Source organism: Embiotoca jacksoni, unplaced genomic scaffold (assembly GCF_022577435.1).
Source record: "Embiotoca jacksoni isolate LCO1_2020_lvr unplaced genomic scaffold, fEmbJac1.0.p SCAF_13, whole genome shotgun sequence".
Lineage (NCBI taxonomy): Eukaryota > Metazoa > Chordata > Actinopteri > Embiotocidae > Embiotoca > Embiotoca jacksoni.
The window spans coordinates 4,074,110-4,100,442 of NW_027185263.1; the positions used below are offsets into that span (position 1 = coordinate 4,074,110).

Below are 26,333 nucleotides of genomic sequence, written 5' to 3' on the forward strand. Positions count from 1 at the left end.
GACAATGAAATTAAGAGGAAGATAAGGGAATATTTCTAAAAGTACTGAGGGAAACACGTGCTCAGCTGCAGCAGACATTTCATTTTGATCATTTGGATTTCCGTTTACTTCGTTGTGAATCTTGTCTCTCTGTATGCTCACGTGTCAGTTATGTTTCATTTGTAGCTCTTACACCACTTTTGCCGAATTGTTTTGTGTTGAACTCTTGTCTTCTCAGCTGGAAAACAAACTCAGAGGATGATGAAATGCTCTCGAGCGGCGTTAACAGGCAGTGGGGGTGTTATTTTTCTAAAGGATGTTGGATTGTGTTACAGATGCCATCTGTCAATTATATATGTGCAATTAAGCAGCAGAGCTCAACAGGTTTGACACAACTGTGTGGTTGTTGTTGTATTTTTGTATACTGATGAAGTGAAGCGAGTCTGTCACACTTATCTACTTGCTTTCAGTTTAGTTTTAAATCATGGTTATTTTTCAGAAACAGAATATCACCATAATATGATATGAAGATGGAAATATGCTCGAACTACACATTGATTTCCACGTCAAGTACAACAAAGCAGCCTTTGGGTGCTGCAATCTTTTTCCTTGACCCTCCCATGACCTCTAACCCTCTTGACTGTTGTAATAGTGCTGTGAAAATAATATAATATATTTCTGGTCATGCAAACAGATGAGGGGAAGGATAGAAAACTCTGTGAATTGAGACAACCATGCATTCATAGAGTGAAATACACTGACCGTGAACCATGCATGAAAGGCTTCGGCTTCACACGTATGATTACATTGTGAATTCTGAGGTAGTTGCTAATTAAAAGAGAATCATACAAGGAAAACAAAGGTTTTTGCTAATTACTTTTCCATTGTACACTACTACAGCAATGTCACAAAAATACTTAACTTCTGCATTAAAAATATATGTTAATTGGGATTGGGTAAACAGTTGTTATTGTCACAAACGCTTCTAGTGAAAAGGTTGTTTTGCATTTATTATATTGTATACATACAATATATTGATATTGCAAACAGTGTAATTACTCTATATAGTGTATAGATACTGCTAATGTTTATTTTCTAAGAGGAAACGAATGTGAAACAAGCAGTGCTGTAATGGAAAACCAGCCACTATGACAATCAATACAGAGCACAGCTAAAGCTAATTTGTTAAATAAAATAATTCCATTGGTGACTGCGTACTAAAATCATTTTTTAAATAAATACTTATTTCTTTTGTTTTAATCTTCCGTAATAGTGGCTTGTTTAAAATCAATCAGTCTATCATCATGTGTTTTGTAAAATCTGCAGTGTTTAATAATTAAAGCCAATTCTTACTCATCAATAAAATAGACACATCATAACCTGCTGTTGAATCCTTATTACCGTTAAAAATTTATAATATACAAAATTTGTATTGCACAAATTGCACAGTTCTCTCGTACACACATTAATTAACACACTTTTTTCCCTATTCAGAGCTCACACACAGTGAGCTGCTGTCATTTGGAGGCTGGAACCACAAAAAAAAAAAATCCATTAACAGAAGTGTAAAAACTTTCAAGAATGCTTTCGTAATGCAGGATGCTTCCAGAGTAAATGCATGCTCTCAGTGAATCAGAGTCAATGACCAAATTGATTGATAAACCTAAAAGTTTAGTTAGATGGTAACCAAATTATTTAACCACATAAGATTTGTTTTTTTGTTGTTTTTATTTTTTGAGACATGCAGTGAGTGAAAGATTGTGGGTTATTTTTTTCAGTCACTGTGGGTGTGTGATAAACAACCGTCTAACCTTTTCAACAATTCTATCTGAACAGCGTCAGCAGCTGTGGCTCAGCTGGTTTACCTGCCACGCTTTCTATTTTTCATGACATTATTCTCTGCAATCATGTGGAAACAATCAACAAACATGCCAGTGGTTCTCTGGTGTTAGCACGGTACGTATTTTTAACAGTAGAACTTACGTTGTTTTCTCATAATGTATCACAAATCTGTTGCTTTTATTTGAGGCTGAATGAAAGGTTACTTTTAGAAGCAGACAAGAAAAATTGATTGGCCTTCATCATCTCCTGATGGGGAATAACTGAAAGCATTTGAATTAACTGCATCACTGCCTGGTTCCAAGTTTCCAAATACAAACAATTAGAGTTCATTGATATCCCTCTGTCCTTCCTGCTGGACATTTCCCATCAGTACTCTGCAGCAGCTCCCCATGGCGCGAGACTTATTGTATTTGTTTTCACCTTAACAGCCCTCGTTTCCTTTGTTTACTTACTATATTTCTCTCCTTTTTCAAGTATGGATGCTGTTGAGTTGAGAGGAACAAAATTCTGTTCTGAGAAGAATGCCAAATAAATAAATCTGTTCTTTGAATATCATCACATAGAAAGCCTGCAGCTGCCATTGTCGAGTTTTTTTAGTAGTGTCGTCTAAGGCAGTATAACTAAAGGCCAATTGTGTGTCCTCGTGTCTGCGTGTCTGCAAAGGTCCGTGTGAGATAAAAGTTCACGAGCATCTACACAGATCCTGGGGTGTCACCAAGTGACCCAAAATTTTTGATTGTGACAACATTGCAGGATGCCAGAAAAGTAAAGTGGACGTTCAGTTTGTGTTCTGCGTGAATGGCAAGTTATATGTACAGTACTACAGTTCCTTAGTACTGCTCTTGAATTAACGGTTGCACACACAGTTTTCTTTTTATCTATTACTTCACGTTGTCCAACCAAACACTCCAAAGAAGCTCTTCTTATTGTTGGGATTTTGCAATTATAATAATTTGCATTCATGAAAAGTGTGTGCACACCCCCGAGACTGCAGCTGTTCACAGATGTGACGGCGGAAACCATTAATTGGCCTTTTTTTGTGCATGTTTAACAATAATTGCACATGTTAATGTGGGAAAAACACTTCAACGAATTCCAGGGAAGCTATAATTTATTTGTGCAGGCACTTGGCATTGATTGACAGGTTAAGATTTTTTTCCCTACCTGAAAAAGAATAATAATAGATTATAATTTTTTTTTTTTTTTCCTTTTGAGCTTGACTAAATTTTGAGTTTTCTTGAATTTATCTGTAGCAAGTTCCAAAAGGAGCAAGATCTTCTGCATAATGAAAACCCTGAGATGACCCGAGACTCTCTGGGGTTTCAGTCTGGCGCAGAGATACTAATTGGTCGCTGTCTATCTCTTTCTCTCTCCCTCCATTAGTGTGTGTGGGATCATAAAGTGCTCCTTTACAATGGATTTGGAAAAAGCCGGAGCTCATGATGCTGCTTTCAGATAGACAGACAGACAGACGGATGGTTCACGTGGGGGAGGGAAAGAGCGGTACAAATTGCCAGATGCGAGCTGTGACTCTGACTACATGAGTGCAGGTGCTAAAAATGGGAATTTATACGTGATTTTTTTTTTTGGTGAGGGCACTCAGTGGTATTGCCGCTTTAGGCACTTCCGCATCGGCCTCATTTTTCAGACCCAGAAGCTAGGCCCATTTTAAACATAGTCTATCATCAGAACACAAGAAATCTATCAGCAGCAGCGATGGACTCTCGCTCATAGCAATGGTTCGCTACTGTTGGGTGATGGTGTGCTTAAAAAAATGATGATAATAAGACCCTTCATATTGAGGCTTTAGGGCTTCTAACTCTTCGGACCCCCCAGGCAATTCATTGATGACCCTGTCATGTATCTTCAAATCTCAAATGAAGTCTAGGCCTCAAACATACGGGGTTTAATGTTGTAATCAGGTCATGACGGGGCTTCCTTCTAGCTGCACACATCCATTACATCCATTTCTTTTTTGATGGACAGTCTGTGAAGCTCTGTAGTTTCACTGTAGCTGGGTTTGTGCCATCGCTGGAGTTACTAGATCAAAGCCGATCTGCATGTATATCACTGACTGATGTTAGAAAGTGCTTTGGGTCCCCCGAGCAACTGGCAGCTTTGTTTCGGCAACCGGCTGCAAGGCGATTGCAATCAATTTCCACGCCCTTGTGAACAAGAAGCACTGCTTTCTATTCAACACATCACATGTCCACGTGTTGATTTAACTTTCTTTCATCTTTTTCATACTGCAATCACAGTGGTTTCACGGTGCATAATGGAACACAGATGGCAAACTCGGTTGATAATTTAGATGGAAAAGCAACAAAATCAGCATACGTCTCAAGTTATTGATTCTGTACGATTTGAAGCAGGGACCATTTGTTATCGGAAAGAGCTTTAATCTCAGCAAATTCTCAACGTGAGAAATGATAGTGTTGATTCAGGCTGCATATTTGCTGCGTGTTATTACATTAGCCATGCATAAGCGAATTGTGTAAACAGTCTCCTCAGCTTTGCAGTCTTGGATGGTCCATTTATTTGCAAGATGCAGCTTTACAGCAAACCGTCTTTGCCATAATGACATTCCCAGTGTGTCCTGCGCTCCTTCTGACACTCCCTCTTCCCTACATTTTTCTATTTGTTGCCATCTTGTGTTTATTTCTCTTTGTTATTGTGCTAGAAGCCTGCGCAGCAGATGCTCCACTCTAAATACTATGATGTGTAACACTGTTGGCATACAAGGGGGGAAAAAAATGAAAATGAATTTTGAGATTTTGTTAATGATTCCCAAACACTTGTTAAGAGCGTTGAGGATCACTAAACCCTTCTGTTACCTTCCCTCAATGCTAGCGACTCTTCACTCTTCTGAATACAGCTGACTAATACATGTGGTTGTTGGCTGAAATCTGTGCCAAAACATCAAATCAGCATTTTGAGCTCAATGTTTAATTTGTTATCTAAAATGCTGGAGTACCGAGTCAAATTAATTAAAATCTGCAACTGTAGGCAGCAAACTGTGGTTTTCCTTTTAATTTGAGTATTGGAGATGTCCACTGCCAAATTTTCTACAAATATTTCTGCATGTAGAACAACTGTCAAAAAGGCAAATAATTAGGGCAAAGGCTTTAACCGTGTTCCTGAAAAATGAACAATTTGGAGAAGGATTTCATGACCGAGCTATTAATTCAGCTCTTTGTTCTTGAAACTTAAATGACAAAATATTTTTGTCATTTACGTTTTTTCACAGCCCACTGAAATACATATCCAACAAAGATTGTGAAGAAAGGCACATATGCACTTGTAGCAATACAAACATCCTAACATTGCATATAGATTTTTACATTGAGACATACACTACTCCACATACTGTGTATTTGGTGCATTGACAGCTGATCCACAGCACATATTTTTAGATGGGATTGAGTATCTGGGCTTCATCTTACAAAGTCTTACAAACCATGTGACCATATACTGTAAGTAATTTGTTCCAAGCCTTGAATACAACCCAAGGATTGTTTCCTAGATTTTCGCCCCTGTTTAGGTTTAGACATACGTGGGATGGATCAATAAATTCCAAGATTGCTCCTTTTGCATGTGAACGATGCACAGCACCATGACATGCACGGAGCAGGAGAAAGGTATAACCCTACTGAGAAAGAGTTACAAATTGCATCACTTGTTAAAAATGAGCACCCGAGTTACGCATTTTTTTGTGAGCGCTGGTACGGGTGCGTTTTGTAAAAATCCACTAGTTAGGTTTAGGGAAAGATAATGCTTTGGGTTAAAATTATGACTTGAACCATGTTTTTTTTTTTTTCAACCTTGGTCTTTGAACACTGTTTAGCCCACTGGTTAATATTAATGAATATTTGTTTGCCTCAGAGAAGCTTCAAACAAATATTTTAAAAGGGTAGCTTGTTAGAAATATACAGGTTTGTTTTCGGTGTGCCTACAACACACTTCCAAGTAAACTAAATCCACTGAGACGAGAGGCATTTCAGTAGCACAAGGGTCTGATCTGAATCCACACAGCTACCTAAAAGCCTGCATCTGAAGCTCAAATGTGACTAACAAGGCTTTCAGAAAAAAATAGGAGGTAATTTACTGGTAGAGGTCTACGTGAATGTTGCATGCTCCCTCGTTATTTTTTTCCCTGCCTCTTTCATCAAATTGTAGTTAAATGGCATCTCTCGTGACTTCCAAATGTATTATGAGATGCAGGCGCTAATCAGTGTTGATAATAAATTGTAATGTCAACCACTTAATATGCTGATATATTCCCGAAAATGCCCTGGGATAATAGAGAGAGCCTTGCGTGTTCTTGCCAAAGATTGCTTGAAAAGTCACATTAATTGCCAGCAATAAATCTGGCTCATAACTTTGAGAATGCCCTTGTTCGCTTTGTCGTACAAGGATCAGTGATCTCACTATGTTTTCTGATTTTGTACCAGCACAGGTATTACAGGATCAGCATAATGATAATCACTTTATTAATGCCAGAGTTATGTGGTTTGGAATACCTGAATCATTCAATCAGAAAGGTGACAGCCCGAGGTGTTAAAGCAAAACTACAGGATTCTAGGTTTAGGATGAGGGAACAAAATACTTAATGTAATGTATGAATGAACTCATGTGGAAAGCAAATGACGTTTACCAAAATGGAAAGGTTTATTCTCTTAGAACAATGACTATGCTTGGTAAATTTCATAAAAAGCTGCCCAATTATTTGATATCCCCAATGTGAAAAAGAAAATGTTGAGCCTTATGGTGATGAACAAAAGATGATCCAGCAAAACTACTGGATTCATCAATGATTCACCAAGTCCTGTGTTGACCTGAATTTGTAGGGGGCTACATTGACGCCTCATTGCTGTCAGAAACTGAGTTCAAAATGACAAGTTGAAACAGATTCTGGTCATTTGAAATGTATTTAATCTTTTTTTTTTGCCTTTTTTACCCCCCGTGTAAACTTTTGCAACTCAGCCAACTGTAGAACCTTGTTATGCCTCTGCACCAGTGACAGGAAATTTCTTCACATTGGCAGAAACGTTAATTTGGACTCAAAGATCAACTGGTTAGAATTTGGTGACCAAAAGTCACTGTGACTTAACATCTGTGCCATTCTTGTGAATGTAATATCTGCAACTTGACTGGTTGTCGGAGGCATTCTACCGCCGGGCCATAATTCTAGTTTTATTCGAGTCAGCAATATTAGTTCCACAAATTTTCTAAATTTAAGTAAAAAGATGTGCATAGAAATGTCCTTAGTACCTTGTAAAGGGAATGGGATGGTAATTTTAAAACAGTGAGGGCTGTTTAAATGTTTAGAACGCTATAAGACACGCACATACTGTACCACAGCAGAAACAGAGGTTGGTTATATAAAAAATAATTTGTGCACACAAATAAACAATTTATCAAATATGACATAATAAATAACAGGGAAAACATCCAAAATATCTGCGTATCTTTGCCTTTGAACAAAGCTGCATTAAATATGTCCTATAGATTGCTCAAAGCCAAACTACATAATCAAACTGACACTACCATTTGACTCCACTGTTCAGTTACGAAGGAACACTCAATCTCATTAAGTACAAATGAAAAATTGTGTCCAAATGTTTTTCTTTTACTTTTGATTACCTGCCGGTCTCTGTGCAATCACTTCAAAGTGAGATATTTTGTTTTTCTAATCAAGCCTTGGCAGACAAGCCAAAAAAAGTTAAGCTCTCGCCAGCACTGCCAGAATCAAGTTTCCGTTTCCCTCTGCAAGAGAAAAAGAATAAAGGATACCATCGTTTACCATTAACGTAAAGGAATGATGTGTTTTGGTTTGAAAAATAATGTTGACAGTCGATGCAACACAATGATGGTTTGATTACAACCTGCACATGTGTGCACTGTGGTGATATAAAATGCATGTCATTGTCCCCTGGCGGTTTTGTGGTTCATCCTGCAACACATTTGTATCAAATAAAGAGATTATAGAAATCTCCTTCAAGCATGCAGCCACTTAACCCACATACACCTGACAGGAGGAGCTTTTTTATTACATGTATTCAATGTTACAACCAGCCTTGACATACATCTCCACTCAAGATCAAATGTAATGTTGCATAACATACTATTTGTAGAAATATCATATTCCATAAATATTACATTCTATTAATAAAATACAAAAGAGAGTAGGAAGCTTATCTACAATAAAACCAAATTGATGCCAACAGCAAAAACAAAACAGATTTTTAGTATTCATGAACATAGAATAAAATGATGTGTATTTGGACATTCAGTATTCTTTTTCATTGGCAGAAAGACCATTAGACTACAAGCGTTGTGTTACTTACTATACTAACTGATTGCCAAGTGGCTCCACAAGAGAATACTAAATCACAGTGCCATTCATCACGAATGCATAGCTGAGTTGGTTTACATCCCCAGAATCAATCATCTAAATGGGGCCATGAAAGCATAGAGTGTGCTATTAAATGAGTTGTATCGGCAGCGAGGCTCACGGCTCACCTCAGAGTGTAATCAGCATCACTGCTGGAAGGGTGAAAAACACAAGTTTTCAAACTACAAGGTGGAACGATCAAACTTTTTCACACCGGTAATATAATGGTTAGAAGTGAATAACAAGTGCACTAAGAAACCTTTACAAATCCCTTACAAATCAGATCAATGAATTGATCAGAACAACAGCTAGACCAAAGTAACGATGATTCATAAGGTGGTCTTCATGACAGCATGTTTGTCGCTGCTCTAGTCGGAATTACAATCCCTGTCGGGACCTCATGGTACGTCACATGGATGCTGTGTATTTTGCCAAAAGACATTTCAAGCAAAAGTAGTATTCGATATTCACTGGGAACTACTTGATTATTACTCAAAGACGTGATTCAATCTAATCTCACAACGCCACACAGTTTACAGAAGACTGATTGAAAAACATTCGTCTTCTCGAATTTGTCGCTCAATGATGGTTGTCAAACTGCTTTTTGGTGCATTGCCGCCACCCTGCAGAAATAATAAACAATTACTAGTAGGCACCAGTAAAAAGAACCTAAATAAGAAAATAAGATGGTCGCAAAAACTATTCCATTTGTTTCGCTCTTAATGACTATTCAAAAATTCACAGATCACAATTTACAAACATACTTTTCTCACTATGCAAGAAGGGGCCGAGAAGCACAGCAACATGCAAAAGGTAGGGAAGACGCAAACATCTGGTTGCTGGGAAAAATAGATGGAAAGAATGTAGGTTTCAAAATATCGTATTGATTAGCTTTGCACATTTTTCACGTGGAAGAAAGGACACACACACAATGCATTTTGGTAAAACATACAAATGTATGTGAAATGTAATTAGAAAGTTGTTTACAACAAAACTCCATAAGGGTACCTTCCTTGCAACCACTAGTGCGTCTTTTCTGTCAGCTGACAACGATTTTAGCAGGATAGATATATCAATCTCTGCTGATTAGTAACTGACAATGCAGCAACCTCTACCCCAGACAGAAAAAGGTAATAATATCTAAGTGAGTGATGACAGGAAAACAAAGCTCACTCAAATTATTAGGCAGATTTTTTTTTTTGGAACATACTGGCACACAGATGGTCAAGCAGAGAAGTGGATTATGCTGCTTGACAAGTTTAGGTACTTTTGGGGTATTTTTGTGAGACAGATAAGCAATTTAGCAAATGTTAGCTACATAAACTAACATTTGCTGCTAACATTCCTCAATTATCTTGCTGGTGAGCGGGCCCAAAATGAAATTAGCTCTTAAATCTGGAGTGCCTGCATGCAAACGGGTCGTGAGCCAGAAATTTGCAGGTGACATATTAGTAGGATTCATGATGCTGTCATAATAGCATTATTTCAAACAACATAAATGCGACACTCAATGTCAGAGCTGTTTCTGCACAGAGCTTGTCTTCTAGGAATTTATTAACGAGGCGTAGCTGGTACAAAGTAGAGCACAGCGCAGTTGTTTCCCTCCAGCACCACCATAAAGTACAAAGCAGCCGGCAGGTCAGATCAGCCAGGTAATAATTTGTTCGGAGGCCTGAAGCAGCTGTTCTACATGATGCCCTTCCACTGCAGCAACAAACAGCTCCTTCCTATATCTGGACAGAGCTCCTCAACTACACAAATGGAGTCTGTTTGTGAAGGTACGTGTGTATTCAGGATTTGATTCACTTCTAGCTGTATCATTCTACATATTACAATGTGAGGATAGCATTTCTTTTTTTTATTTGAAAAAGAACAAACAGTAGTGGGGGAGTGTGTGTGTTTGTGTGTGTGTGTGTGTGTGTGTGTGTGTGTGTGTGTGTGTGTGTGTGTGTGTGTGTGTGTGTGTGTGTGTGTGTGCGTGTGCGTGTGCGTGTGCGGTGGGAGATCAATCAAAACCAGTCAAGTAAAATAAAGTGTCCGCCTGTTGCAGTGGAACTGAGGTGATTGAATCTGGCATGCTTTATTATGAGTCACAGCACTTTGCTCTTCACTTCAACACCAATTAGGACCTCTCACCTTTTCAGCCTTGACCTCTACAGGACAAAATGTCTCTCTCTGTGCACGCTGATGAAACCTGAATCTTGACTGGACTGACATCAATCCCAATACTGGGCCCCTCAAGGCTGACACATCATGTTCCTGGGTATGAGGCTGTTAGGCCGCCCTGACCTTAGCCTCCAGTTTGTTGGCTCTCTATCTCCAGACGTCCAAGTCTGTATCTTCCAGTAGACAAGCTGTGTACTGTAAACATAAGCTGTAAATCTGAACAGCAGGTAGATGCCAGTTCAGTATAGTTTAAATCCTGCAGAGAAGTGCTGTTGCTATTTTTTGGAAATAATAAACTATTGCCTTAAAATAATAAGTGCACTAACAAAACACTGATGATACTAATAACAAAAACATGAGGAATTCAATAATGGAAAAGATGTGAGGCCCACAATGGACAAAACATGTGTTTCCATAAAGCAGCTTGAAATACATTTGTATTTGTTTCCATTTCTTTGCTTCAGTTTGTCTGTTTTGTGCCGTAAATTATTCCTAATTTTAACAAAGTATGCTGGTTGTCAACAAAAAAATCAAATCAACAATTTTGATAACCATGTAAATATTTTATGCCAAATATTCACTGCTCGCAGACTTTCAATGATTCAATGGTATCAATTTTGGACTGTTAATGGGACAAGTGCTCTGAAATTGACTAAAGTTTTGTAAACTTGTAATTGCCAATTTTTCCTTTATTTATTTTCTGATTCAAAATATAAAAATAATGGAAATGCAGCCTAACTTAAAAGTTTCTAATTCATCATATTTTAGCTTTCTTCTTCATCACCTCCTGTGTTAATCAAAAGCCAGCCCTCAGGATGTGATACAGCTCTAGGTCCAACTTAACGAGCTCATCAGGTCCAGGTCAAATCCATCTGGGTCCTCAGATGATCATCAGCTCCAGCAATAAACTGCTTTAGTCGCCAGAGGTCGTTTCCATAGTTATTTTTAACCACCAGAAGTGTCTATACTCCATTGGGGTGAATTCATATGCTGTCTACTATCTCATTTAGAGAAATTCAATGGATGAGTTGCCAAAAGTATTTCTTCGCTGACTTCTACAATCCATTAAGTTATGACTAAATCTGCGTTGTGAAAGAAAAGTTGAAAAGAAGCCTTGAATGGTTGAAATAACTTAATACTTTTTTTTACAAAGATGAAGACAGTGAATGTCACATACAGTCGTTCAAGGATGTATTACTCCTGTCTTCATATCCCAAACTTCATCCTACAAATTTCATGGGAATCTAAATTCTCTCCTTATGTTCTAGCACCTTTCCTTCCTCTAGTGACATCATCACACATCGCAAACACCGGCATCTGCCATGAGAAACTTCCGTGACTTCCTGATGGATCTTCCAGAGCTGAGATGGTTATGGTTTAATTAATGATGAAAGGCATGTCTGTAAAAGGCAGAGGTTGCCTGTGATGCGGCATCTGGAGGAAAGCAGTGTGGGGAAAAACCTGCAGCTTTGTCATCTTGATCTCTGGAGTCTCTTTGCCTCTGCACTGCACTGCACTCCACTCTCAACCATCCATCATTGTTCTGAGCGCCATGTGTTCGTCTGGCTTTGTTTTACTCTCCTGTTGATTTGGGTGTTGATGATGAAAACATAACGGTCCTACTTTGCTTCTACAAATGCCATGAAACATGTGTGCTGATGCATGTGATAAGGAGTGGATGTATTTATTGTGTGTTCGTGTGCAATGGGAAAAGGCGACACATAGGAGTGAAGGCTTGTATTTCTCGACATATGGTGCCGAAGTAAACAAAAGCTTGGGGGCCATATGACTTCCTGCAGGTGCTGCTCACTGTTGAAGTGCCTGAGATACTCCAGATGCCATTTCAGTTCTGCTGATATTTATTCTGAACTTGAAGTGGATGGGATACTTAAATTCAACCCTGAGATAAGGCTTTTCCAAAGATACATATATTTCCATGGACCTACGGGGAGAAGGATGTTATGTGTAACTGTAGGTCAAAGATGCCTGCAGAGGTGCTCAGCTGCACATCTCACAAATCTCCACAACCTCCAATGCAGACCTGCGTGTCCTGCAAGCTGATTGGTTGAATTAACGCCAGTCAGCAGATGTTAAAAAAAAAAAAAAAAAACGTAAGCACACCAAATGCAAATACAAAAAAACCTGCTGTGGTAACATACTGCATCTGAGCAACGCCCCTTGGATACTCACCTGGAGGCACACCAGAGAAGTATAATTACAATTCAAAAGGCTGCGTGAGCAATATCTGCCCTACTGCAACCCTCATTTTTTTTCCCAACATAGCCTTGACTCTACCCATGCACATGTCCTCTTAGAAATCATTCAGCAGACTATTATGCTCGAGGGTTTTTTTTGTGCAGAGAACCACAGGGAAAATGAATGAGAATAGCAGGCTGGAGTCACGACTATCTTTCTTGTCAAAAGTTCTTGAGTGTCTTTTCACCCAAGTCTCTAGTTTTCTTGTGCAAAATAATCTCGTTGACTCAAAACAGGTCATTCAAATGACACAGGCCTTTTATCAGTCATTGAAATGTTGAGGTTAGGAAGAAGTACTGGAGTCGTCAGTTCTCATCTTCCTAGCCAGCCTATCCTTTGTGAAAATCTCTAGTACAGCTCTCTTTTGCTTTGAGTAATACCTTAGAGGGCTACTGTTCAATGTGGCCAAGCAGAAGGGGGTGTCCAAGTCCACCTTTGCACTGGGGAACCTCAAGGTTTGATGGCTGAAACACTTCTCTTCCCACTTTATATACTATGCCAGCTCCATTGCTATGCTGATGATACTCCGCTCTATTTGTCCCCCGGACAACCTGTCTTGTTACATATCTCAGCTCAATCTGGTGATTCCAACCAGTCCTTCTATTCAGCACAGTACTTGTATCGAGTTCAACCTCTCCTTGTTCTCACCAACAAAGTCCGTAAGAAAATCGACATCCTGATTCATGACCAACAAACGTTACGTCCAACATCTGGCATTCTGTCAACATCAGAAAGATCAAGTCTTATCTGACTTAGCCTGACTCTCAATTCCTTGTACAAGAACCCGTCATAACACTCTGCTGGCTTAACCCAAAGACTTGCTCTAAACATTACAACGTGTCTTCTGAGGTACAGAGAGGGTGTGAACTGTGAGCTGCATTGAACACAACACGTCTTGCTACAATTTGGCCAATTGCAATTATTGTCATTGTCAGATTTGCAGCAAAAAGGTGGCAGTCGAAGGTGTAATTTATATGTTCCAATGTTCAATGCCAATAAATGTATCTTATTCTTTATGAGGTGTGTGTATTATGAACATGTGATTGGGCTTACAGAAAAAATAATTCATCTCCATTATTTGTAAGGCAATTAACTGTCAAGTACAATGTCATGGTTATGACAGTCCTTGGTGAGGTAATGACAACTTTGATTATATCATTTTTCATTCATCTAACAGAGGCATCTCAGGTTTTCAGGTTGATTGTATGATTACGAAGGTCGACACAGGTTTTCTATGTGAGGCTTGTGGTGCATTGTAGCTCATGCAAAATTAAATATTTCTAGGAGGATAATGGCTACACCGAGAACACTTGTCTCACCTTGTAAAGAAGAGGTAGGCGTGACAGAGAGCCTGTCAGAGGCATTTTTCAACGTGCAAATGTTTCCCACGTCCATGACTGTTTAAATAAAAGCAAATTGTAACATCAAAAGATTTTGTCCTTGTTAAGAGTCTGGTTCCGTTCACCACGGCCAAACTTCTGTTTAAATTGATACATCTGCTGTGGATCTAAAATGAAATGCCACACGTTCTGATCAAAGGAGAATTCAACCACTTTGATTAAGTCAGAGCCACACAAGACATACCTGTAATCCTTTCATCAGCCGGTTACATACACCCCTTTGAAACACAAGCTCTATTGGGGACTTTATACTTGATTTATGAAGAGCTTCAGTTTACATATTTGCAGTTACAAAAAAAATCTATGGAGGGCACAGAAGCTCATTACTGCCATTTTTATTAGCGTTGACATCTAGACAACAGTGGACAAGGTAAGGGCTCCTTGAGGAACCACTTAATTCCAATATAATGATGAATAGATCCATTTTCATGAGGAAGGAAGTATTAGAACAAAGAATGTCTTAAAGTGACAGAAGAGAATTGTTCTCTCCAGTCCTGTCATTGGTGGTTTTCCTTCATTTTTTTCAAATTGTATGTGTACAAGTCCTGAGCATCATTTCCCAAAGTTAAAGCGGTTTACTATGAGCTATCTTGGCTGTTCTTTTTATAGGCCTGGCCAAACAGAAACAAGGCTAAGACAGGAGAATTGCCTTCAAAAAGAAACAATAAAATGGTGTTTTTGACATGGGAGCAAATGCACAACACGCCTGGTTTCAAAATTATTCATGGAACAACAACACTTTTGCTCAGTGATGGAAAATAACATTGCCTTGTTCTCTTTTAAAAAACAGAATGGATATTGTTTTATCTGAATTTGAATTTCACACTAGGACGTAATTTTGTAAAAAAAATAATTAAAAAAAGTTCCATTGGTTGTAAGCTTATGGGGCTCCACAGAACGTAGTGGGAGATACAGCCCCTTCCAGGGGAGTCACTGCTATCAGCCGTACTTATTGTGGCAAGTAGATAAACTTGTGCCGGTCGACAGGAGGAGCTAGTGTAGGCACAAACTTCTAAAATCCACAAAGGCTTAACACCAAACAGCTGTTATTACATAGTTAAGTAATAGCTGTCATGACCACTGGTGCCAGCGACGATACCTTCACAGACTGTAAGCATCTATCAAAAACAACATGTGTTCTCATTTGACTGCAAAAACAGATCTGAAATGCCAAATCAAGGCAAATCAACTGTGGAACAAAATAAATCAGCTTCAGCAGAAAGTTGTATTCACACGGTTCACACAAGATTTTTTGCCAAGGCAGAAAATTAAAAACTAGAAGCTGTGAAAATAACATTTGTGGCACAGAAACAGGAATTTGCTGATACTGTTTTCACTCAAAAAGCACTAACAAATCCCAAAAACGTTTAATCCGCTTCATCCAGCTCAGATCCCTTTAGCCAAAAACATAACTAAATTATCAAATGATCAACAAAAAATGTTGGTCTAGTAATTTTGTTTCAACACTTCTCTGCTCCTGAGGCCAACTTTTTAGAGAAACAGACAGACTTATTTAGCTTGCAATTGGTGCGTCAGTGGGACATGTCATGGCTGCATCCCAATCCAGGTGACACCACTGTGGATAAAAAAAAAAAAAAGCAGACAAGGAAAGGATTGATAAACTGATAAAAAAAAAAAAAAAAAAGTGCCATGTGAACATCGTATCAGTATTCAGAGCACAAACCTCCCCTCATAGTGCATTCATAAATATGTTATGAGCGGGCCTGCTGCAACCATACGGTCCGGCAGTGATGGATATTCAGGGTGAAGGGGTTCTTGTGAGAGCAGCATGTAAAGGATGACTGGGCCAGAGTTAGTAACGCACCATTAACTGACTCCTCAGGATGCCCACAGACTGGGAAGAGAAGGAAACCCGGCCGGTCAGGAAATCAATATGAAGCACATCAGTATGTGTGTCGGTGAGAGAGGGAGGGGACGTGTTTGCCGTATTAGGATCACTTTAAACACAGTGTGCAGCAAACACAGCGCTGGTCTGGTAAGTTTGGCTGCACATGTTGACACGAGGCGGAAAGACAAAAGGGCCTTCAATACTGCATGAAAACAGACAGGCTGTATGTCCATATCACATCAACAGATCCATGTACATACGATTCTGCGGCGTTCTTTTATAATTTAAAGGTTCTGCACTTGTATCTTAAATCTTGCAGCAAAACAAATATGAGTCACTTCAATGGTTCAATAATTGACATGTGTTTCTAAATTAGGAAACTACAGTGTTTATAGGAAAACTAATACAACACCTCAAGGAAAAATACTTTTTAAAACGGTAAATGACCACAAAAGTGCAAAGGAATATTAGTTTTTTTTGTTTTTGAAGTATACATTTTCACACAAATATAAATCACTGATAATTTTTTAAGCTTTTCTCTCCTGAATCCTCAAAGTTGTAGCTTGAGAAGAATCAAACACAACAAACTGAATAGTGGGTGTTTCTGTGTCTCCATAGTTTTCCTTTCAGAAAGTACAAACTTCCATAATGAAGGCACAAAATTTCTTCCATTTTGGTATCTTTAACTAAAGTAACTCCTGATCTGTGTTCTGGTGGTTTTCATAAAATTACATCATCAATTACATATTAGCCCATGCCTGAAGTGCAGTCAGATTTCCTGTTTACGTTAGTGGGCATAGTGTCCTTAGGTTTTCAGTCAGATCCACCACTTGCTCCACCCCAGCTCGTCTAAATATGGTCACTTCTACTTCCAAAAAACCCTCAAAGGCAGCAACACAAAAAAATGCCAGACTGGAGGTTTCAAAACTGTGGTTCACAAACCAATCAGTTGACGTCATGTTGGGAGACAGAGCCGGTCAACTAGATGAGATTTCACCACATGAACACGACATGACACGATTTATTTAGTTTTGGCGCGAACTCCATGCGGGAAAGCGTCTGAGCCTGGGTCGCATGCTGTGATTCGATGGATGGGAAGGAGTGGGAGGCAGGAGGACAGAGGAGAGGGAGGACCAGACAGAAAAGTCTGAATGAACCTGACTCAGTTTCATTGTTGCCTTCCAATAATTGAGTTGTTCTGTTCATACAACCAGAAGGCATGCTTTCTGTTTGCTTTGAGTAGGTTTTGATGACTAGTTTAGCAAGTATTACTTCAACAACAGATGTAAATATTGTACCAAATCAGGTGAAATTGTGATTTAATTACATTCTCCACAGAGTCTGTTTGTATTATTAAGTCTGTTTACTTCATGACATAAAGGGAAGCCTACTTTATTTGATCATTTCCAAATAGGACACAGCTGTTGAAATCACCATGTTTATGTTCTTTCACTGACTTTACGAGAGAGTACGACAGTCACACTGAATAAAAAGGTCGGCAGTAAGATGTCTTGGAGAATGGAGAATATTATCATGCGAGAACCATGATCAAAGCTGGAAGAAGTATTCAGATCCTTTCCACAAGGAAAAATATCAATACAATGATGTAAAAATACTTAATCACAAGTAAAAATCCTGAATAAAAAATCCCACTTCAGTAAGAGTTCATCAGTGTTTGCAGCAAAATGTAGTTTAAGTATAAAACGAAAGTAAACAAAAGGACTGGTTTGGTCAATTTTTGATCAAGACCTCAACTACTGTGGAAATGAGCACTAAAGCTACACCATAGCCTCTTGCCACAAACTTATAAATTCATTTTAACAACACAAGAAAGGCTCTTGTGGTGTTATCATGATATTTGGACATAAAGTGCCTTCCTGTGAGAACAGGTTTTGCATTCGGACTTCAAATGAAGCCCTAAATGAAATTCAGTGCTATCAAAACCAGTTTGTTCAGGTGGCGTTGAACCAACGAGCGCGTGGTTTCTTGAGGTATTCATTAAAAGAATATTGTCAGAGTGGAAACTAAAACTCTGAAATACCTGCTATTGCCACCTGAAATGGGGCGTTCATGTCGCTTCTCACAAAATCATCCTTTCATCGAAAGTAAAAATGGTCTTTGAAGTCATTATATCTGAATTTCCGCGTACACATTACATAGTGGCTGAGTTTTTAAAAACGCTTCTAAAAATCACGTGGATAGGTGTTTCTTTTAAAACTGCTGAACTCCTCTATCACGAGCAGACAGGCCTTCACAGCTTGAGCCCTCACGTATTGTCTCTCCATTAAAGAAGCGTACTCAGACTCCAAATTGGTTTTACTATCTCAGCAGCTCAGTCGTCTGTTAATGATATTTAAACCTGTGGTGTGAAGACACCAGAGAGCTCCAGCACAGTTTTTTTGTTTCTTGTGAAGTATCATAGGAGGTGGAGGTCAAAAGAATTGTGTGTGTGTGTGTGTGTGCGTGTGCGTGTGTGTGTGTGTGTGAAACTGTCTGCTGTTTACGGGTGGGTGGTTTTGCTTAAGATTTTGTTTACACAAGCTGCTGCTCCCATGTGGTGTTTCTTCTTGTATAAAAGCTTCCTGAAAAACTCTGTGTTAAAAGTGCTGCCAAATGAGAAAAACAACACACACACACACACACACACACACACACACACACACACACGCACACACACACACACACACACACACACACACACACAGACAGCGTTTGTCTGCGGCGCTGATCGGCTGCAGGGCTGAAAACGATAAAACAAAGCCATTAACAGCGGATGAGATGGTCACTCCATCCTCGCCAAGATCCATTTGAGGGTGCGATTTTTCATATTCAGGAAGGCAATGGAGGTCTGAGTCAGATTAGAATCTCAAAGAAAAGTAATATCCTAACAGTCGCCAATCCAACATGCAATATGGAAGAAAAATTGTCTGATGTTTTTAGCTACACAAGCGAATAGTTCTTTTCAACATGATTCCTGTAAATCAATCCGGGCCACTGCCTTGTAAATTAATTGACACTAACAGAGACACTCCCAGGTTTCCAATACAGTTTGACAAGAAATAAGACGTTACATAAATTGTCAATGTCATACAAGAGCAGCCACTCAGGGAAGCTTAATGAGAACATCAGAGAAATAAACCCAAGGCTGTAGATGGTGGAGAAATGAGGCATTAAAATGATAGGACGTCTCGTGGGTATGAAGAGGAAAAGACAGCTTTCTTTTAGCTGTCTGAGTAACATGAAGACACCCTCCTTTATAAGTTATCAGTTTTAAAACTGAACCTTCATATCCTTCTCATCTGCAGCCATTTTCCCTGCAGGAGTCCACTCAAATAGTCCTGCCATGAAAGGAGAAAGCAGCCAGCTCCTTTCTTTAAAAGTTTTAGTATTTTTCTTTAGAGCAAACTTTGGCAGAAAATTGATGTTTCGTGGAGGAAGAGCAAGACTTGTGTTATTGTCCGTTAGCTTGAGTATTTCAGTATTTTACGCCACTGTCAACCATTTTCCAAAGCAAGACCATCAAAAAGTACATACAAACATATGGGCTCTATTTTAAAGTTGTACTGTAAAATGGAGGGTTTTTTTCCTCATACTCTGAGCCAGATATGTCCACTGCAGTAGCACTTGCTTACGACAAACTTTCCATCTTTTCCATTTTCATTTTTACAAAAAGATTGGTAAAAACATAATTGTCAGCCTGATTTATGTCACATACATGCTAACTTTAATAAATTTACAGACGCAAAAAAAGGTGTAGTGACTCTTAAACTCTTAAATGTGTATTTTAGATGTTCCCTTTCCATTAGTCTCAAAGAAGACATGTTATGGAAGTAAAATAGCCCAAAATCGCAAAATTGACCAGTGCGTGAAAAAGACGTTTTGCCTGCAGTGTCAGAGTTATCAGTTTAAATATTTAGCGTAAGATCTTTTGCAGTCAATGACTGACTATGGTAATTGTTTGACCCGCAGGCATCAGCAGACACTTGGTATGTTTCCTGTTGTTGCTCTGTCAGACTTGTACTACAGGATTATCTAAATTTCATAAATATCTATTGATATTACAGGATCTCTTCGCCTTCAGCCTGGTCTGCAGCTGTGAAACACATGATCAGTTAGACTCGAGAAAGTTCCACTGTTTGCCTTGTCTGTATGTTAATTCCCCAGTTGTATTGCCCTACAGTTAAGGGACTGTGTATGAAAAAAAGCCTCGATGCACTAAACGGTTTATCCACTATTGATGTGAACAACCGAAAATCCAACGTGAAAATCAGCACTTTAACCCCACATCCGTCGTTTATTTTCAAATCCAATACGCAGCAGTTCAGCGACCAAACAATAAAAAGCGATAACACTCCTAAAACTTCACTGACTTTATTGCTCCACAGCCTCCTTAAAGCCTGCTCAAACCGTGGGACAACACAAGCGCAAATTTCTGTTTGCCTACACACACAATCATGCACGGTAAACATGCTTGCAGTGTGTCGTGTATTTGAAGATTGAGCACAGACTGTATAATTGACTTGCCAGTTGCCATGACCTAAATATGAAGGAATGGTATTGCCATGCAGCTCATATGGAGCCCGTGTTGGCAAGCCTTAAATTTATGCTCTGTAGCCTGGGACTGCCTCTGAAGGCTTGGCTAAGACTGATTTATGTAAATTTAACCAGAGCTAAAATCCTCCCATTTGAACGGAGGCTTGAATAGTAACTCGCAGTCATTACAGTAATGTCATGCAGTCGGTTCCAGAGTCTTATTTCACACGGGAGCAAATCCCACCTGTCTGGAAAAAGATGGTGGAAGAAGATGGTCAATAAATATTTCATAAGTTTCATTATTGCATATTTATAGTGTGTCTGCCACTCAATAAATCTGCCCGAGTCTGCGCCGAGAAACAATCTTTAACCCAACAGCCACAAAGTCGAGCCGTGCGGCACGGGGAAGGCCGAGTCAGCTAATTTACCTGTCCTGCCAAGTGAAGCCCACACAGCCGTTACAGCCGGCGTAATGACTACAAGGGCAGAGTGTTGTTAGCTGATCTACTGCGCTGTGAAGTTTGTCTTTGAAAGTATCAGGACATGGCATGTGCAAGAGAAAAAAAAGAGCCACAGCAAATTAGGCACTTTGTAAATGACTATGAGTTTGGGTTTCTATCTTCATGATGTGAGTGTCTAACAGCTCAGCGGGAGAGCGTGGAAAACAAATGATAGGACATTCTAAACCTGGGGCTTCAAATGAAAGACTGTCACACCCCACAGAACACATTAATAATCATCGGAAAATTTGTTAGAACCAAAGGAATCAAATTAAAGTCACACTTTGGGTATTCCGTCTCTCCTTTATTTTATTTTTAAGTCTGCTTTTTGCGTTTTATTTTGAAGTTGTGCCCTGTCTTTGCGTTTTAGTTTCCTGCCTTTGAGGTTTATCACCCATTGTCATCTCTTCCCGACTGCTTTACCGCCTCTCTGCTCACCTGTTTCCAAATTACCATCAGCCTCCTCTGTTTCCATACCTCCCGTTCTCCTTCCCTATTTGCAACACTGGTAAAAGAAACCCGGGGAAAACCAAACCAAAGAAACCAGAAAACCAAAAGTATAAGAAAAAACAAACTGCACAAATGGAGAATAAAGTTTCCACTGAAAAATGAATAATGAGTTAATTACTTGAGCATTAGTTTCTTACTTTTTACAAAACTTCCAAGAAAGTAATTAGGAAATTAAAGCCCATTAAAATAAAGCATTGGTGAATTGTCCTTCAGTTCTATCCTTAAGTCCACAAGGTTTTACATCAAAGAAAGAAATTGCTTTGGAAATAACCACTCGGACCAACCCAGAAGTTTTCACAGTGATTTCCCCTGTAAAACAGTCTTATGGTGCAGTGGTTGCAAATCCCCACATTAGACTGACCGACAACTCCCTCAAAGCTTAATGGACAAACAATAAGTCCGACTGACTTCTTCAAGAGCACAATCTCTCAGTACGACCTTCGTTTGGCTGACGTCATCACTCGCCACTTTCCCTGCAGATGTTTTAGCTCTGTGCGGTATGAATCTGTCAAAAGATGCAAGGAGCCGTCAGAAGATGTGACCCCGACACCTTCACCTCGGTCCCCAATGAGCTGCCGGGATGTTGCCACAGCCATTATTTCCCATTAGTCCTTGACAGCTGGACCATTTGTAGCAGCAAGACCTTGCAGAGAACCGGGTCAGCTACCTGTTCCTTTGTTAGAACGTGTGCTGGGCTCCAGCGCCAGGTTTTGACCCCGCCTCAAACCTCCCCGTGTGCGTATTTTTGTTGGAGGTTATCTGGACATAAGGACATTTGAGTTTAAAACCTACTTTTACTGTTAATAGGTTGCTTTGACTGAATGTTGTAAAGAATAAATTTCAGGATATTCAAACCAAATAATAACTAATAAAAACTAACCTTATAGTTACAAAATGCTTTTCACGCAGGAGAAAAAGACATGAAAAAGATGCAACAGAAAAGGCAATGACAAGAATAAACGCTCTATTCTAACAGTCTAAAGTACATCCAGGGCGTGTCCGAATTTACTTTTTGCTCATTTTATGCTGGTTATTTTGAGTGTAAATTAAGGCTCACGGTTCAACTGGTTGTACTTAATCTTATAATTAGTCTGTTTTAGGTGCAACATGAAATGGTTTTGGCATAACCAGAGCCTGGTAGTAATGTGTTGTTCTTCTCCCTTTGTTGTTTAATAGTGCTGGCAAAAAGCTTTTAGGTGAATTACCGCCACCTTCTGGTGGTAGCAGTGCTTGTAAAAACAAGGGGAATAAGTCAACACGATAGTCACATAAACTATTGGATTTACTTTTAGTATGACTTCTTGAAAATGTTTAAATCCTGACCTTTCACTACTGAGCACCATCCAACACCTTTTGGATGAACTACAACATTGACCACGGTTCAGTACTCATGTAATTAGTCTTATCTTTTAAGCATTCGTGGCCCACCTCACAATTGCCTATTAGAGATAGATTTAGACGTGCAAGCCTCCTAAAGCTGCTGGGATAAAAGTAAAGCAGAGATATAAAGTGTTGAGCCTTTGCTCGCCCCTCAGTGCACAAGCAGCTTTGAGAGGTCTAAATGTTCTGAACCCACCAGCATGATTCACTCATGTAAGTATGCATAATCAGATGCACACTCCGGTCTGTCTTCCTTTTCTTTTCCTCACACACACACACACAAAAAAAACAAACAAGCGTCCATCCTTTTTAGCCCAATCAATTCATTTAGTGTACCTCACTGACACCAGAGCCTGCCGGAAATATACTATCCTTAAAATCTTCTTCCCCCCTCCCCCTCTCCTTTAAACGTCTGCTTTGACTCAGCATGATGAATGATCGGTCGGGCCAATCAATTCTATTTAGATAAGCTCGCCTCCAGAGAGGACAAGAAAAGGAAGAAGGATGGATTTTTTTGAGTTATTCAACACAGAGGCCCAAGGTTATTGTCATCTGGGATGCTCGCCAGCCTGATATTTCACAGGTAGGGCAGACTTGAAAGCTGTATTCCCTGAGATTAAGCGCTAGGAAAATATTATACACAAAAACCATTGTACAGGATGAGCTTGATGAAGCCCCAGCGCACATTTGCTCACAAAGATGGAAAATGCAAGAACAAGGTGATTTGTAAATGTGTAAAAAAAAGACGTGAAATAATTAAGTACAGCCTATGGAAATTGTCCATGGAAAAAAAAGTACTGACAGATAAAGGGAGTATAATTGAACAACACAAGAAAATTGGGTTTTTCAGTCATTTACTTCACAACAATAACAATAGAAGTCATTTTCTTTGGTGGTAAAAGTTTGTGCATCCTTTACCTCAGAAGCCAGACTCACTGTTTTGTGTGAAATTCCGTCCGTTACTGAGGCCAAACATCTCAATCTTAGCACTAATGGGGTTTTTTTGGAGAGCAAAGGCTTTTTCTCGGTACACCTCCTGTGCAGGACACATTTTCAGAATCTCTTTCTTTTTGCATCAAACTGGATCCATCTGGCCAGATCTGCTGGGGCAGCCAGTCCCAGATAAAAAAAAAAAAAAAAAAAAAAAAAAAAAAAAAAAAAAGTCAAAAGTTTAAACACTTGTGGATGATTTTTTTTTTATTTTTTTTTAGGATTTTATTTGAAATATTTTGGGAATCTTTTGTCAGACTTAACCTTTTTTTTTTTTAAGGTCCTAAAGAGCTGTGTAGATACTGGCAAGATGGTGCTGCACTTCCCCTGCCAAGAAAATACCAGACTCTAAATGTCAGAGGTTAAAATAAGACACCTGTGACGCTCTAAAGCTGGCTCTCAAGCTAGAGAAAAAAATAGGGACAATTTTTTTTTGTCTGATGCGCCACTCCTCACAATCGTGGGGGCGTTTCTGAGTTGGGAACCAATCATGTGCCGAAAGGATCTTTTAGTCTTAGGGGTTTATAGACATGACCTTATTTTAATGACTATATCGGAGTCTTTCCAATTTTGAATTATAAATTACAATCATTTTTATTATTGAGGAAAGGGAGGGAGGGCTTATGGAGCTGAAACCCACAATGGCCAATGAGAACAAACAGACCGAGACACTTCAACAAGACCTTCAAGTCCAGAACACAGTACAATTAAAGGACATCTCCATGGCAGTGGAAGGTTGGAGAATGTATAAAAATGACGACATTTCTAATAATTATAGGTTTCCCTCTTCCCTGCACCCGTGTACAAATAACTTGCACTAGCTCTCTTTGAGACAAACAATACAACTTTTTTCAAACTCACCTCCAGCTTACTGCAAAATGGATCATTTTCACTATATCTGTCATCTCTGGCATTATTTTATCCATCGTATTTTGTTTTTTTTGGTGAAAAATTTTGCAGCACAGGTGCAAACATTTGCCGACGACGGCCCGCCTCAGGGTTCGTTTTTCTCTGAATTCACGTTTAAGCGCGCGAGACGCCGTGAGATCGCAAGTGCCCGGATTCTTCTTCTTCGATGTTTATTGGTGGTTAACAAAACAGCTAAGAGGAGCATTACCGCCACCAACTGGACTGGAGGGTGAAAAATATGTAATTTGGTATATCACTGCATGCTGGATTTGGACCGTTATGATGTCACAGAGTAAAGGGGGTGCATACATGCTTTAAACATTCATGATTCTGCTCATTCTTTGTAAATTCTCAGGGAAATCCCCCAAAATGTCTAAATAATTTACACGTTTTGAAGTTGAACTAAGCACCATATTAAGTAAATTTGAAATTGAATAAATACAGTCGGATCAAGTCTTTTCCACTCCGTTTTTATATTCTTCGATTAAGTGACAATCCAGTGATAGAAAATCGACTGTATATATTACTGTGCATTTTCGAGCTTTCCACAGATGTACAGAAATTTGTCTTAAGTTCCTTTAAACTGGCAGAGAGAGCAACAAGTACAACATCTTTCCAAACCATATGCGAGACAGTGAAATATGGGACTCAAAGACTCACTTCACCCATGAGTTCTGACCATTTGACTCTCCAGCAGTAAATCTCAGCCTGTTCATATCAAGTCTTCGTCGACATCTGTTAATGCACAACATCCCCATTCAGGAGTGTTGCAGGCAGAGACTGCAGCAGTGAATTTGGAGCTTAAAATACAGACATCTTTAACCCAACAGCTCCACTGTGTGGCTCAGGAGCACTGTTACCTGTCGGGGCAGAAATACATACCAGGGCACACAGTTACTGAGAAAATCGAAGGAAAAGTTCACTTTTTTCACATTTTGACATTGAAATTTCCTAATTTAAAATATTCATTAAAAATAATCCGTAATAGCTGGCGAAAAACTTTGACTGGATTCCCGTTCAGGAGAATCTCGACTATGACCCTGAGTAATATCAAAAGTTTGACTTTTTTTCATATTTTCGACATGACTTTTTTCACGCTATAATGCAACTTTTTTGTTCTTATTTTGGACAAGATGCTGTAGTACGACTTTTTTCCCATGTTTTGGACGAGATACTACAGTGGATAGGAATTTAAAGGCAAATTAATGTTTTTATTGTCAAAAAGTGTTTTGTCTGTAATTTTAACATGAATAAAACAAAATCTTGAATAGGTGGTGTTAAACATTGAGTGGATTCCTGTTAAAGTCCCTCCTGACTTTGACCCTACTTTATATCAAGAGTTTATACCTTACAGTTACTGAGAAAATCGAAGGCAAAGTTCACTTTTTTCGCATTTTGACATCAAAATTTCCTAATTTAAAATATTCATTAAAAATAATCCGTAATAGCTGGCGAAAAACTTTGACTCAAGAGAATCTCGACTATGACCCCGAGTAATATCAAAAGTTTGAATTTTTTTCATATTTCATATTTTATTTATTTATTTGATTTAAAATATTTTATTTTATTTTTATTTTGTTATTTATTTTGTTTTTCATATTTCATATTTTCGACAAAAAGTATGA

General features: G+C 39.0%; 1 protein-coding gene across 1 annotated transcript in view; it reads right to left on the minus strand.

The window, feature by feature from the left end:
* The window catches only part of LOC138196165 (polypeptide N-acetylgalactosaminyltransferase 10-like), a 118,568-nt gene that overhangs the window by 88,374 nt on the left and 3,861 nt on the right, over window positions 1-26,333 (minus strand). The window lies entirely within an intron of this gene.